General features: G+C 39.8%; 1 protein-coding gene across 2 annotated transcripts in view; it reads right to left on the bottom strand.

The window, feature by feature from the left end:
- Window positions 1–12,584, bottom strand: part of PHLPP1 (PH domain and leucine rich repeat protein phosphatase 1) — a 288,094-nt gene that overhangs the window by 237,833 nt on the left and 37,677 nt on the right. The window lies entirely within an intron of this gene.

Genomic DNA, 12,584 nt, shown 5'->3' with positions numbered 1-12,584 from the left:
GGGCAGGTCCAACCAACAAAATTTGAAAAAAGGTCAGCTTTGGAGTGGTCTGGAAAGGGAGACAAAGGAGAAGACAGAATTCTGGATGATATCACAGTAACAATCCTGAGTGACTTGGAGGATATAATAGCATTAACTAAAAAGGAAAATGCACAAGATAGCAATTTGAGGGAAGGACATTTAGATGAAGAGATCCTTGAGAAATACATGCATTTAAAGGACAAGTGGAGAGAAACTAATGAAGGAGCTGGAAATGGCCAATGACACTGGAAAAAAAGACAGTGAAGTGTCCTAGTAGCCAAGGGAAGAGAGAAAGCACTTTTTAAAGGATGAGATGATCACTTGTGTCAACTTCTGTCAATAATTAAAGGAGACAAGGGAGAAGATGACATCCGTGGATATGGCAAATAGCCAATAATAATGGAAGCCAGCATCGCATCTGCTGCATGCTCGTCACATGCCAGGCACACCACTTCAAGAGTTGTACAAGTAAGAACCCATTTCATCCCCAAGAACCCTAGGACATAAGTGTGACTAGCAACCCCATTTTGGTGATCAGCCTCTCGAGTAGCTGGGCTTACAGGCATGCGCCACCAGGCCCAGCTAATTTTTGTATTTTTAGCAGAGATGGAGTTTCACCATGTTGGCCAGGCTGGTCTCGAACTCCTGACCTCAGGTGATCCACCTGCCTCAGCCTCCCTTGCACAAGAAAGAACCCATTTCATCCCAAGATGAACATAAGTGTGACTAGCATCCCCATTTTGGTTCATCCCCAATTTCATTTCATCCCCAAGAACCACAGGATGTAAGTGTGACTAGCATCCTCATTTTGATGACCAACAAGAAAATTAAATCCATAATAAGGAAGAGTCAGAATCCAAAGTGGATGGGGCTGAGGACAAATGAAAGGTGAGAAAGAATAATCTACCAATAAATGAACAGAGGGATAAGAAAACAGAACAGCAGCTGCAAGTAAAAATGTTTTTTTTTTTTTGGTTTTTGGTTTTTTTGAGATGGAGTTTCACTCTTGTTGCTCAGGCTAGAGAGCAACGGCTTGATTTTGGCTCACTGCAAACTCCGCCTGCCAGGTTCAGGCGATTCTTCTCCCTCAGCCTCCCGAGTAGCTGGGATTACAGGCATGTACGACCACACCCAGCTAATTTCTGTATTTGTAGTAGAGACGGGGTTTCTCCATTTTGGTCAGGCTGGTCTTGAACTGCTGACCTCAGGTGATCCACCTTCCTCGGCCTCCCAAAGTGCTGGGATTACAGGCATGAGCCACTGCACCCAGCTTGATTTTATTTTTAAGATGGAAACTATTTGAGCATTTAAGTGTTTATCAACTGAAGAGACAGAATCTAGGTCTGCCCCACAGAAAAAAATATTGCTGGTGCCACTGGAAAAAGTCACAAAGACAGAGGTATGATGTCAAAGAGTCCAGAAAGTAGACAGAGAAAGACATACAGTAGAGAATAGCATAGTGTCACCAAACAATAGTGTCACAGCACCATGGACTGACTGTCTCTGACAGTGAGAAAACTTAAAAACGAGGGACTGAGAAAGAGTAAGACCTGAGAGGAATCAGACAGAAATGGCAACTGTGTAGCAGTCTCAGGGTTCCTTACACCCCAACACAAGGGTGCAATGAGCGACAGCAGTTCAGTACAGGCTGCAAAAGGCTGAATGAGGTGTTCGCATGACTTGCTGCACAGGAGACTAGAAAACCTGGCAAAAGGTGGAATCCAGGGCTGAAGACAGCAGTTGTCCAGGGTCCTACCCAACCTATAGGAAAAGCACCAGGTGAGTTTTCCCCTCTTTTTGGTAGCACCCTGCTTCCTCCTGAGTTCCACTGGAGGTCAGAGAGCACAGCTCAGGTTTCACACTATACTTACTTCAGAAGCATGCAGAGTTACGCAGAAAAAAGGACACTCAGAGAGCAGTGGAAGAGACAAGTTACTGCAACCACTTTAGCTACACAGGTTGGCTACTTCTCTACACAGCTTGGGAGCTCATGCATAGCCCGGAGGGAGAAGTGATTGCTAGAGAACAAAAAAATTAGTAACTGAGTCACACGGGGAAAATTTCTGTATAAAAATTTTAATTGGCTAGGTGGATCCTTAGACTGATAGACTTTGTGGATTTAGCTGCAAAGTGTATTTAAAGCAGTGTTAAAAGGTAACAACTGTGTTTTAGATATCTTACAATTTATATTTCTAGGGTAAAAACACTAAGAACTCTTTTCCATAAACACCTCTATCATAACCATTATGGTAAAATTAGAAAATAATCAATATCTTAAAATGAATTATATACATGCAATGTATTTTCTTTGAGCAATTTATATCCTACTTAGATTAAAAATTAGCTGGGCATGGTGGCACACATCTGTAGTCCCAGCTACTTAGGAGGCCAAGACAGGAGAATCGCTTGAACCCAGGAGGCAGAGACTGCAGCAAGCCGAGATTGCGCCACTGCACTCCAGCCTGGGCGAAACTGCGAGACTTTCTCAAAAAAACAAAACAAAAAAGATTTTTAAAAAAAAACAAAAAAAATATAAAAATCAAGAAAACAGAAATTTTCTTAATTTTTTTTTTATGTAATTACAGAAAGATTATAAACTGAATGAAAAGATTTGGGTTCAGTGTCAGCCGATAATTATTTACAGGATCCTAAACAATCAATTCCCTCTTTAGGACTCAATCTGTTCAACACAGATGAGTGACCTGAACTAGATACAAAGTACATCAAAACCACAGCTTTACAAATGCAGATAGTCAATTTTTTAGAACAAAAACAGGATTCTATTTAGCTGGGTAGTGAGGAATACTAATAGCACTTATAATTTATTAATTTAAAAATCTATATTAATTGTTATTAAGAATAAAAAATACTATTACTTAGGTTTCACATACTAAGTAAAAGCTATTAGATCTTTATTAGGTTTAAGATCATCTGATTATAATGAGGATAGAGTGTAGGACATTTTTCCTAGTATTTTCTAAATCTTTAAAAAATGCCCACAGGCTGGGCGCAGTGGCTCATGCCTGTAATCCCAGCACTTTGGGAGGCCGAGGTGGGCAGATCACCTGAGGTCAGGAGTTCGAGACCAGCCTGACTAACATGGAGAAACCCCATCTCTATTAAAAATACAAAATTAGCCAGTCATGGTGGCACATGCCTGTAATCCCAGCTACCAGCGAGGCTGAGGAAGGAGAATCGTTTGAACCTGGGAGGTGGAGGTTTTGGTGAGCCGAGATTGCACCACTGCACTCTAGCCTGGGCAACAAGTGTGAAACTCCAGCTCAAAAAAAAAAAAAAAAAAAAAAGCTTACAGAGGACCAGTGCAGCAGCTCATGCCTATAATGCCAACACTTTGGGAGGCTGAGGCAGGAGGACTGCTTCAGGGCCAAGAGTTCAAGACCAACCTGGCCAACATAATGAGACCCTGTCATTATTTTTTTTAAAAAAAGAAAAATGCTTATAGAAATGTATCAAATTCAGTACCTCTACTTCAAATTTGTAGAAGGCCTGTATTTTTTCTTTACATTACTAATACCATCATTTCTTAGTAAACCATATTCTTTTAACACCTTGCTTAGAAAACTGTACTATTAAATTATCACCATTCCTTCCAGAATATTTGAAAGAGATGCTGCAATCCTTTTAACAAGATTTGTCCATCTCCAGAGAGTCTGCACATATGCAGCATAGTTATTAAAAACGCCAGGGAAGTCCAGGCACAGTGGCTCATGTTGTAATCCCAGCATTTTCGGAGGCCAGGGCAGGCAGATCGCTTGAGCTCAGGAGTTCAAGACCAGTCTGGGCAACATGGTAAAACCCCATCGCCACAAAAAATACAAAAAACTAGCTGGGCGGTATGGTGGCAGGTGCCTGTAGTCCCAGCTACTCTGGAGGCTGTGGCAGGAGGATCACTTAAGCTCAGAGAGGTCGAGGCTGCAGCGAGCCATGACTGTGCCACTGCACTCCAGCCTAGGCAGTCCTGTCTTGAAAATAACACAACACAACACAACATAACATAACATAAAATAAGGCCAGGCACGGTGGCTCACGCCTGTAATCCCAGCACTTTGGGAGGCTGAGGACGGTGGATCACAAGGTGAGGAGATCGATACCATCCTGGCTAAAACGGTGAAACCCTGTCTCTACTAAAAATACAAAAAATTAGCCGGGCATGGTGGCGGGCGCCTGTAGTCCTAGCTACTCAGGAGGCTGAGGCAGGAGAATGGCGTGAACCTGGGAGGCAGACCTTGCAGTGAGCCAAGATCCGCTCCACTGTACTCCAGCCCAGGCAACAGAGTGAGACTCCATCTCAAAAATAAATTAATTAATTAAATTAAATAAATAAATAAATAATGCCAGGGAGACACTCATTCCAAGAGGTATCACTAAATTTCATCAAGTTTTGCTAAGCAGGCCACTAATAATAAACAAAAAACCCACCTTGTTTAAATCCCATTTTATATGCATCCTTCCTCTCCTCAAACTCTGAATTCCTACAAAATTAAATTATGTTCTCTAGTTTACAATGTGGATGTGGAGAAAGAAAAACAAAGAAGGGCAACAGAGAGAGCCTTGCATTGAGGCCACAACCACTCCAAGGGGTGGGATTATACCCATTCCACACAAGAGGAATCGGAAGCTTTGGGAGCTGACGTAAAACTGGTAAACGGTGAAACTAGGAATCAAACCCAATTCTACCTGGCTGCCAGAACCACACATTGCTTTCCCCAGTTCACAGGCTATCACAGCATCAGCAGCAATTAAGGTAGAAAACCTAATACCACAAAAATAGGAACGCATCTGTGATGAGAAAACTTACAGATCTCAGACTACAAACTGAAAATGCCTACAGGGCCCAGGCAAGCAATATAAAATGAAGGGAATTCAACGGGACTGGGAACAGACCATGTGTATCATCTACAGAGGCAGCTGCTGCTTCACTTCATGCAGGAATGTGGGCCTGGTGTTGCCAGATTTTGTGCTTCAAGAGAGACTGGAAATAATCTCATTATTTCATACTGACAATTAACTTTTAAAAATTAAACACAACACTGATCAAACAACATAAATCTGTAGACCACTAGTATTCAGCCCCTAGAACTGCCAGTTTTCAACCTCCAGTATTCTGGGGGCACTACTATCATTTCTAATAGAAATAAAAATAGAAAGACAAGTATGGAACCCAAGGGGCAAAGAGACACAGGTCTGAGAACAGCCAGAAGATTATAAAAATTAGATGAATCATATCCGTTTAACCCAAGATGAAATTAGTCACTAAGTATATATTTCATTCCCAGGGTTTTAGTTTTCAATTTCCCAAAGAAAGAGCAAGGCTGCAAAAGAGAAGATTGGGTTGAGGAAGGGGAGGAACAATACAGCAAATGATGAAATGATATGTAAACGGTAAGATGATTTTAATGCTCAGGCAAAACCTGCTCTTCACTGAGTCAGTCAACCACCAGTTACAGAAACGACGGTATCAGTAATTCTGAACAAGATTAATTTGGGTGGGTAGAATTAGTTATTTCTTTATTAGTCCTTAATTTTAGCCATCAAAGCATAGCCAAGGGAAAGTAAGCATATCAGTGTGGTTACATTTCAAACAAGATCTTGAAATTCAGACAAATATTTAGTATGTTCAAGAGATTTTGACAAATATTACTTAAGCCAAAGACACAAATGAGAACATACTCAATATAGCTAACTCTTCCCATCTCTCCATGCATCCTCTATCTCTATCTGTTGCATTTCCAAAGAAATATCTTTGTGAATAAATTCAAAAACATTTTAGCTGCAAACATAACAGAATCTCCAAAAGTACACACTGACCTAAGGCTGAAAAGAGTTTTCATTTTACAGGGGTGTGGCGATTTTTTTAAGTTATGGAAATGTTTACATTTTTTTTTTACATTTTTCCAAACTTTTTGAGGTCGCAAGACAATTATTTTTACCTCTGTTTTTTCTGCAGCAGTCTTCTCACTAAATGACAGGGCTATCTGATATACTCCATACCATTATAGGTACACAAACTGTTGATACGGATCCCACCACATAGTACTAAATCACCCTCTGTCATATTTATGTAATTTTTTAAAGTAGCTAAAAATTGTCTTAAGGAATGTTCTCTCTATCTATCCTATGTACTTCCCACAAAGTAGACTCACAAATTTAACAAATCAACATTTCCATATAAATCTTGTTTTTGACTCAAGAACATCACAGTCGGCTCTATAAACATTACATAGGAATTAGACACAAAATTTTCCTTTTTCCTTAGTTTAGAAAGACTTGGATTCAACAAGAGCCTCCATTCTCCCCTTATTGCAATCACCATGTGAAAAGAAGGTAATTTGCATTTGGTTCATTATCCTTAAAAGGAAGCAATTTTCAAAGAGATGGAAAGATCTTTTTTTTTTTAACTCCTAAGGAAATCCTTCACTCTGGTGGCATGGGTTTTCCACATGCAAAATGCAAATGTGGTCATAAACTGAAATTTTTTCTGAAATGGATTTACTAGGGAAAGTTACAAACTTAACAAAATGTCTCATCTCTGCCTCAGACCAATCCACTCAATAGTATCTAGTTAAGGTGTCAGAGGCTCTTTACCTTAGCAAAAAGAAGCTAAATTTTTTTATTTGCTTGCTAATTAGGGGTTTCTGTGACTACCCAAAGATGCACAAAGAAATAAAGATTTTGCTTTTATTTAAAGAAATGGAGTAAGGAGAGAATAGTATCATAACAGCATGGGCTGAGTACGAAAGGATACCCATTTACTAGACGACAAATCTTCACCAAGTTACTTAGCCTCCAAGTTACTCAGTGCTTTTCCCTTATCTTGGAAATGCCAGTTTACTGGCCTGAATTAGGTGTTTCATTTTGTCTTTTTAAAAGCTATGTTATGAATTACTGAAAGCCAAAATGATTTACTTGGTAAATGTACCCTAAAGGGTAAAAAACAAAAAAAGTTACAATTACAATTTTACCACCCAAAGTGCAACAAATTTTCTTAGGATAGGGAAAAAGATTTCTACTCTCTGCTAATAATAAACTTCGAATGTATATTTTTTAGAGCACTTGGAAAAAAAGGCATTTTACATTTGCAGAAACTCTGCTCATGGGGTCGAAATGCATGCTGTCTCTACCACACTATAACCTACAAGGTTTTACTTAAAAGTGTCCCTAACTTAGAACTTTCCACAGCTGAAAACTAATTGAACATACTTCTTTCGAATCCCAACACACCAATGAAAAAGGCCTTGCTCATGAAAACACCTTAAGGGCCCAGAGCCAAATGGGCAAGATGAAAAGGTTTTTGCAGGAAATACTCACAGGTTGAGCTGTTCACACAGGTCTGTAAGCAGGTGAAAGAGCGAGCCGCAAGGAGAGCTGAAAAACTGGAAAACAGCACGAGGGCGGCCCAAGGTAAGCAAGCACCAAGGCAACCAGGTATTCTGTGCCAGCTGAGGACCACAGGAGTCTTGCCAAAGAATTTAGAGAAGAAAAACTATATGTGTTTATAGCTTTATATTTAAGCTATAACAGACAAGAGTCTACCTCTACCAGCACACTGCCAGTTTCAGAAGTCAGCAACATCAGAAAAGGAGCGAAGGTTAGCCCTAAGAGAACAGAAAAGCAGCAAACATTTGAGAAGTTAAAATGGGGACACCCCAAATGGGGAGTAGCTGAGTATGGCCTGCACTACAAAGAGAAAAATTAAAACACACCTTTTTCAAAACCTCAAAGAAAACACCAAGCCTTATTTGAAACACAGAAGGACATCAGTACACTACTAACAAATCTCTAACAAACAGCAAGAAATGAAATAAAAACTAATTAAATTCACACTTGACTTTTATCACACTCAAACAAGAACTGTTTCAGAGGTACTAAATACATCGGCCCATTACTGGTTTGCTTCATGTAGGTTTCTGTTTGTTTCAGTAGTCGTTCTATAAACTAGTAAGAGATTACATACTGAGGCCTTGTCTTTCCTGTAAAGTATAACCTGGCACCTACTGCAGTGTTTTGCATACAATGTTGACATCTGTACAGATGATGACATTTTGCTTGAAAAAGAAGTTTTAACGTTAAGGATATCCCTTGCCCACTCAAGTCTCCCTTTTACCTACCATATTACACTCATCAAAAATTAGCATCTCTTATCACCTCTAGAGACAAAAGTCTCAATTGTATGTACATACACTGCAGGGAGTATGGCAAACATTGCTGGTGGCTCATTCTACACTTCTCTTCTTGATTACACCCCACTTGTGTTGAAGTATCTACCTGTCCTGCAAATAGCCATGTGCTTCAGGAGAAAGTCAACCCTGCCCCTAACTCCAACAAAGAGATTCTCATTTCCACACCAATCATGGTAACTGGTTTAGAATGGGTATATTACAATTCTTCCCACTGATACGTGGGAAACCTAACTGGGGGCTTTGGGGAAATTTTCTTAAGGAAAAGTATCCGTTTCTTCCTATCTCCCTCTTCTCTAGACAGTCATTTCCAAAAGTGCTATGTAGAACTGCTACAGCAGCACATGGCCAAGAGGGAAGCCTGCCTGAGAGCAAACCGCCAAGTCAAGGATAGCAGAGCTCAGAGGGAGAAAAAACTAAAGTCTTTAAGGACATCAATTAATTCCTCATCATACCACATATGGTCCAGATCCCAACCACTTCTGGATTCTCAGTGTTGTGAAATAATAATCCCCCGATTATTAGCTTGTTTGATTCAGGCTGTCCATTACTTGCAGACGATGGCATGCTAAATGTGTGGGTCTCCTCTCCTTCTGGGCACATGGCAGGATTATCCTTCCTAGCTCCCTGGTGGCTGGGTAAGCCATGCCACTTCTGCCAAGTGAGCTGAAGCCCTCTAGAACTTTCTTTTCCCTTTGGTAGCCAGCAACATTCCAGATAGTGTTCACTCCATCAGCCTGGCTCCCTGAGTAGATAATGATGTATATGAAGCTTCCCTCTCCCTCTTTGATAATTAATACAACATGAGCAGAAATTAAGCCTTTATTATTTCAAGCCACTGAAGTTATTTGGGAATCATGAGCTAGTGTAGCACATTCTAACACATTTTATTTAAAAAAAAAAAAAAGAATGAAAGGAAGAAAAAAACATTCATCTGTGTTCTCACTTGGCACAAATTGAAGAGGGGGGAACAAAAATATTCTCACAAATCATGTTTCTTTTTGCCCTAACCAGACATAAAGAAAAGGCAAAAAGAATAGTTTGCTAAGGGAAAGTAAGAAAAGAGAATTGCCCCCAGAAGAGTGAATAATACCTTCTAAGAAATCCCCAATAGAAACTGCCCAGTTCAAGCAAACAAAAAATAGTTACAAACTATCTTACCAGCACAAAATAAAGCAATTTTCTATCTGTCTTAGACTGTTTGGGCTGCTATAAGGAGCAGTTTATAAACAACAGAAATGTATTTCTCACAGTTCTGGAGGCTGGGAAGTCCAAGATCAAGGCACCAGCAGATGTGGTGCCTTGGTGAGGGTCAGATTTCTAGCTCATAGCTGGCACCTTCTCACTGTATCCTCACAGCGTGGAAGGAGAATAGTCTCTCTCAGGCGTCTTTTGTAAGGGCACTAATCCTATTCATGAAGGCTTTGCTCTCATGACCTAATCACCCCCAAAAAGGTCCCCACCTCCTAAAACTATCACCTTGGAGTTTAGGATTTCAACATATGAATTGCACAGGGACACAAACACTCACACCACCACACTATCTAAACTTTGCCCTCTTTCTCCATAGGAATCATTAGAGGGGAAGGAGTTATTTATTGAGAAAACTGGTATTGGTAAGAACCTAAAGAAAGGAAAAGAATGAGCCAATGGGCTGACAGAGCATGACAGCATAAGGTTTTGGACGTTCTGGCTAGTTACAGAAGTGCTTTTCAACTTTCATCCATCTACACAGAATGAAAGGATTACAATGATCATCTATCCAGAGGACAACAATCCAGGGGACAACAAAGAAAGAAACATAAAATGTCTAAACCTCTGCATCCTACAAAAAACATCAGCTAATTTCACTATGTCAGTTATTTCAAAATGCTCTTGTCTAGCTGGCTAACTCAAAGACAAAAATCTGTCAATGTCAAGAAGCCTATTGTGGTCCTGGAGACACATATTAGGAATCCTTGAAAGACTACAGTCATTTTTTTTTTTTTTTTCAGAGACAGGGTATTGCAATGCTGCCCAGGCCTTGACCTCCTGGCTCAAGCAATCCTCCCACCTCACCCTTCCAAGTAGCTGGGACTACAGGTATGTACCACCAGGTATAGCTGACTGTGGCAATTGATACTTTCTATTAAACATTACAGAACTGTAATGCCATGAACATTACACCCTCAATCCTATTTTTTCTCTCTTAATTTACATGTGGAATCTGGTACATTATATATATCATTGTTACCCTTATAACAAATTACATGGGGAATGACTTCCATTACCCTTTGATACAATAACTAAGCAGATCTCCCTTCTGATATTTCCGTCAGGAGTCTGGGGAGGCCTATTTTTGATACTGTGGATACAAAGTAGACTAAGCTTTCTCAAACACCTTCTAGTCCTTTCCATGATGCTCCCCAAAGCACCACACCTTGCTCTCTCATCGTAACTGCAAAATGCAATCTTCTTGTTCCTTTTACAGGAAAGCCTCTGAAAGCCAAACACATTTTATTACACTGAAACTGGCAGAGAGACAGTTCAGGAGGGGAAAAAAAGTATGAAGACTGCAGCCTCTACACCTCTAGAAGAGTGGCCAACTTGCAGACAGGCACCCTGCAGATTCCTGTGCACACACAGACATGCCCTACTGCTACCCCAACATTCATACCCAACAACAACTGCCTAGTCTTGTCTCCAAGCACAGTGTGCCAGAGTGACAAGACAGGTGATGGGGAATGCCTGTTGCACAAAGATGAAAAGAATTCCTCAGCAGAACAGAGCAGCTGACCAAGTAACTCAGGCACAACTGAGAGGCCAGAATCTAAGACAAAGTACAATGGCAAGTTCTCTGGATAAGGTAAGATGGTAAAGCAGTTCAGAAGAACAGCTGAAGTGTTTAAGACAAGCATGGTGGGAATTACAAGCTGAAGGGCTAGTTACATGGGTGTAACAAAATGCTTTCACCACACAGCCCTTATTGAGAATCAGGAATAGGTGACAGCTCAAGAAAATAATCAACCCAACTCCAAAAGGGCTGATTTCAAGGAAAAGCAATAGCCTCAATCTCACAGGATCGAAAATTACTATGGTTTCTCTTTCTTTGGCTCATAATAAGAAATCTTACAAAACAGTCAATTTCATTAATTGAACTTGCAGAGAAATAAATTGCAAACTTTAAAAAGTCGTAATTTTGGGGAAATTATACTTTTATGGCCTAATTTGTTAGAAGGTACATCAACAATAGTAACATGTTATATCCTGAGAAGGAAGGGTGAAGCCCATCCTAGAGTGGGCAGCATGGATAGGGCATGCTCCTGTCTCAATGTTCAGTAACTAATGAATTTCTAAAGCCCCACTCTTTAGTAGAGCCCCTGAATGCAGCTACACACATCTACAGTGACCTGATTAAATTTTTAGGAAGGCAGTGAACAGAAACATCTGCTAGGGATCAGGACCAGATGCCAGCAATGCATGCAAAGCACCTGTGTAACTTATGGGGCATTGCTGGGTTCAGCAAATGATAGTTATTATATTACTATTATAAAAACAAGCCTTCAGTTATTTTCCTCTAATCAAACTCTCTATATAAACCATATTGTAAAAGTCTTAGGTGACTTATATAAACTCAGTTGATTAAATCAGAAAAGAGCACATTAAAAGGATAAATCATATAGAATACTGTGAACTAAAAACATTTTTGTCATCAGCTTCTCATATTAGAAAAGAACTTTACCTAAGAAAACATCCTTAAACATAATAAAATGTGCAGCATATCCTCATGCCCACCTCACTAAAAAACAGAACAGAAAAAGTTCCGTACTATTTCTATCAATGCGAACTACTGATATTCAGTTCTTCATCCTTATTCTATTCTATTACCTGGTTTCCTATGCATCTAGTCAAGGGTTCCAAGTGTCAGAATTCTTTTTGTCATAACCCTTAAATAGCTATTTTTCTTTGTTTATAATCTTTAAGTGTATGTCACAGTAGTAATATGGCACAACACACAACTACACTCTCCACTTTTATTTAGTTTTCATCCAGTTATTCACACTTACTGTCCACTGAAGATTTTTCAGGGATTTGACTAGCTGTTTGATTTTTTGTTGTTGTTGTTGATTTTAACTGCATGGTCAGCTTCAATAAGGATCTACTGAGACAGTAAGAGAGCAGACACTTGAAATGATCCCAAAAGTTTTGACAAAGATATTAAACATGTAACAAGAGTGGAATCTAACCTTGACCACTCCCTGATAATTTATTCATTCAAAGCAAACAAAACACAACAAGATCAAGCTTCCCTTGGGTTACACAACTACTATTAACCAAGAGAACATCCTGGCAATTCAAAACTGGTGCCCTGCTACTCTCAAGATT

Source organism: Papio anubis, chromosome 19 (genome assembly GCF_008728515.1).
Source record: "Papio anubis isolate 15944 chromosome 19, Panubis1.0, whole genome shotgun sequence".
Lineage (NCBI taxonomy): Eukaryota > Metazoa > Chordata > Mammalia > Primates > Cercopithecidae > Papio > Papio anubis.
Note: the sequence above shows the minus strand (reverse complement) of the source record. Positions and strands in the feature narration are given on the sequence as shown.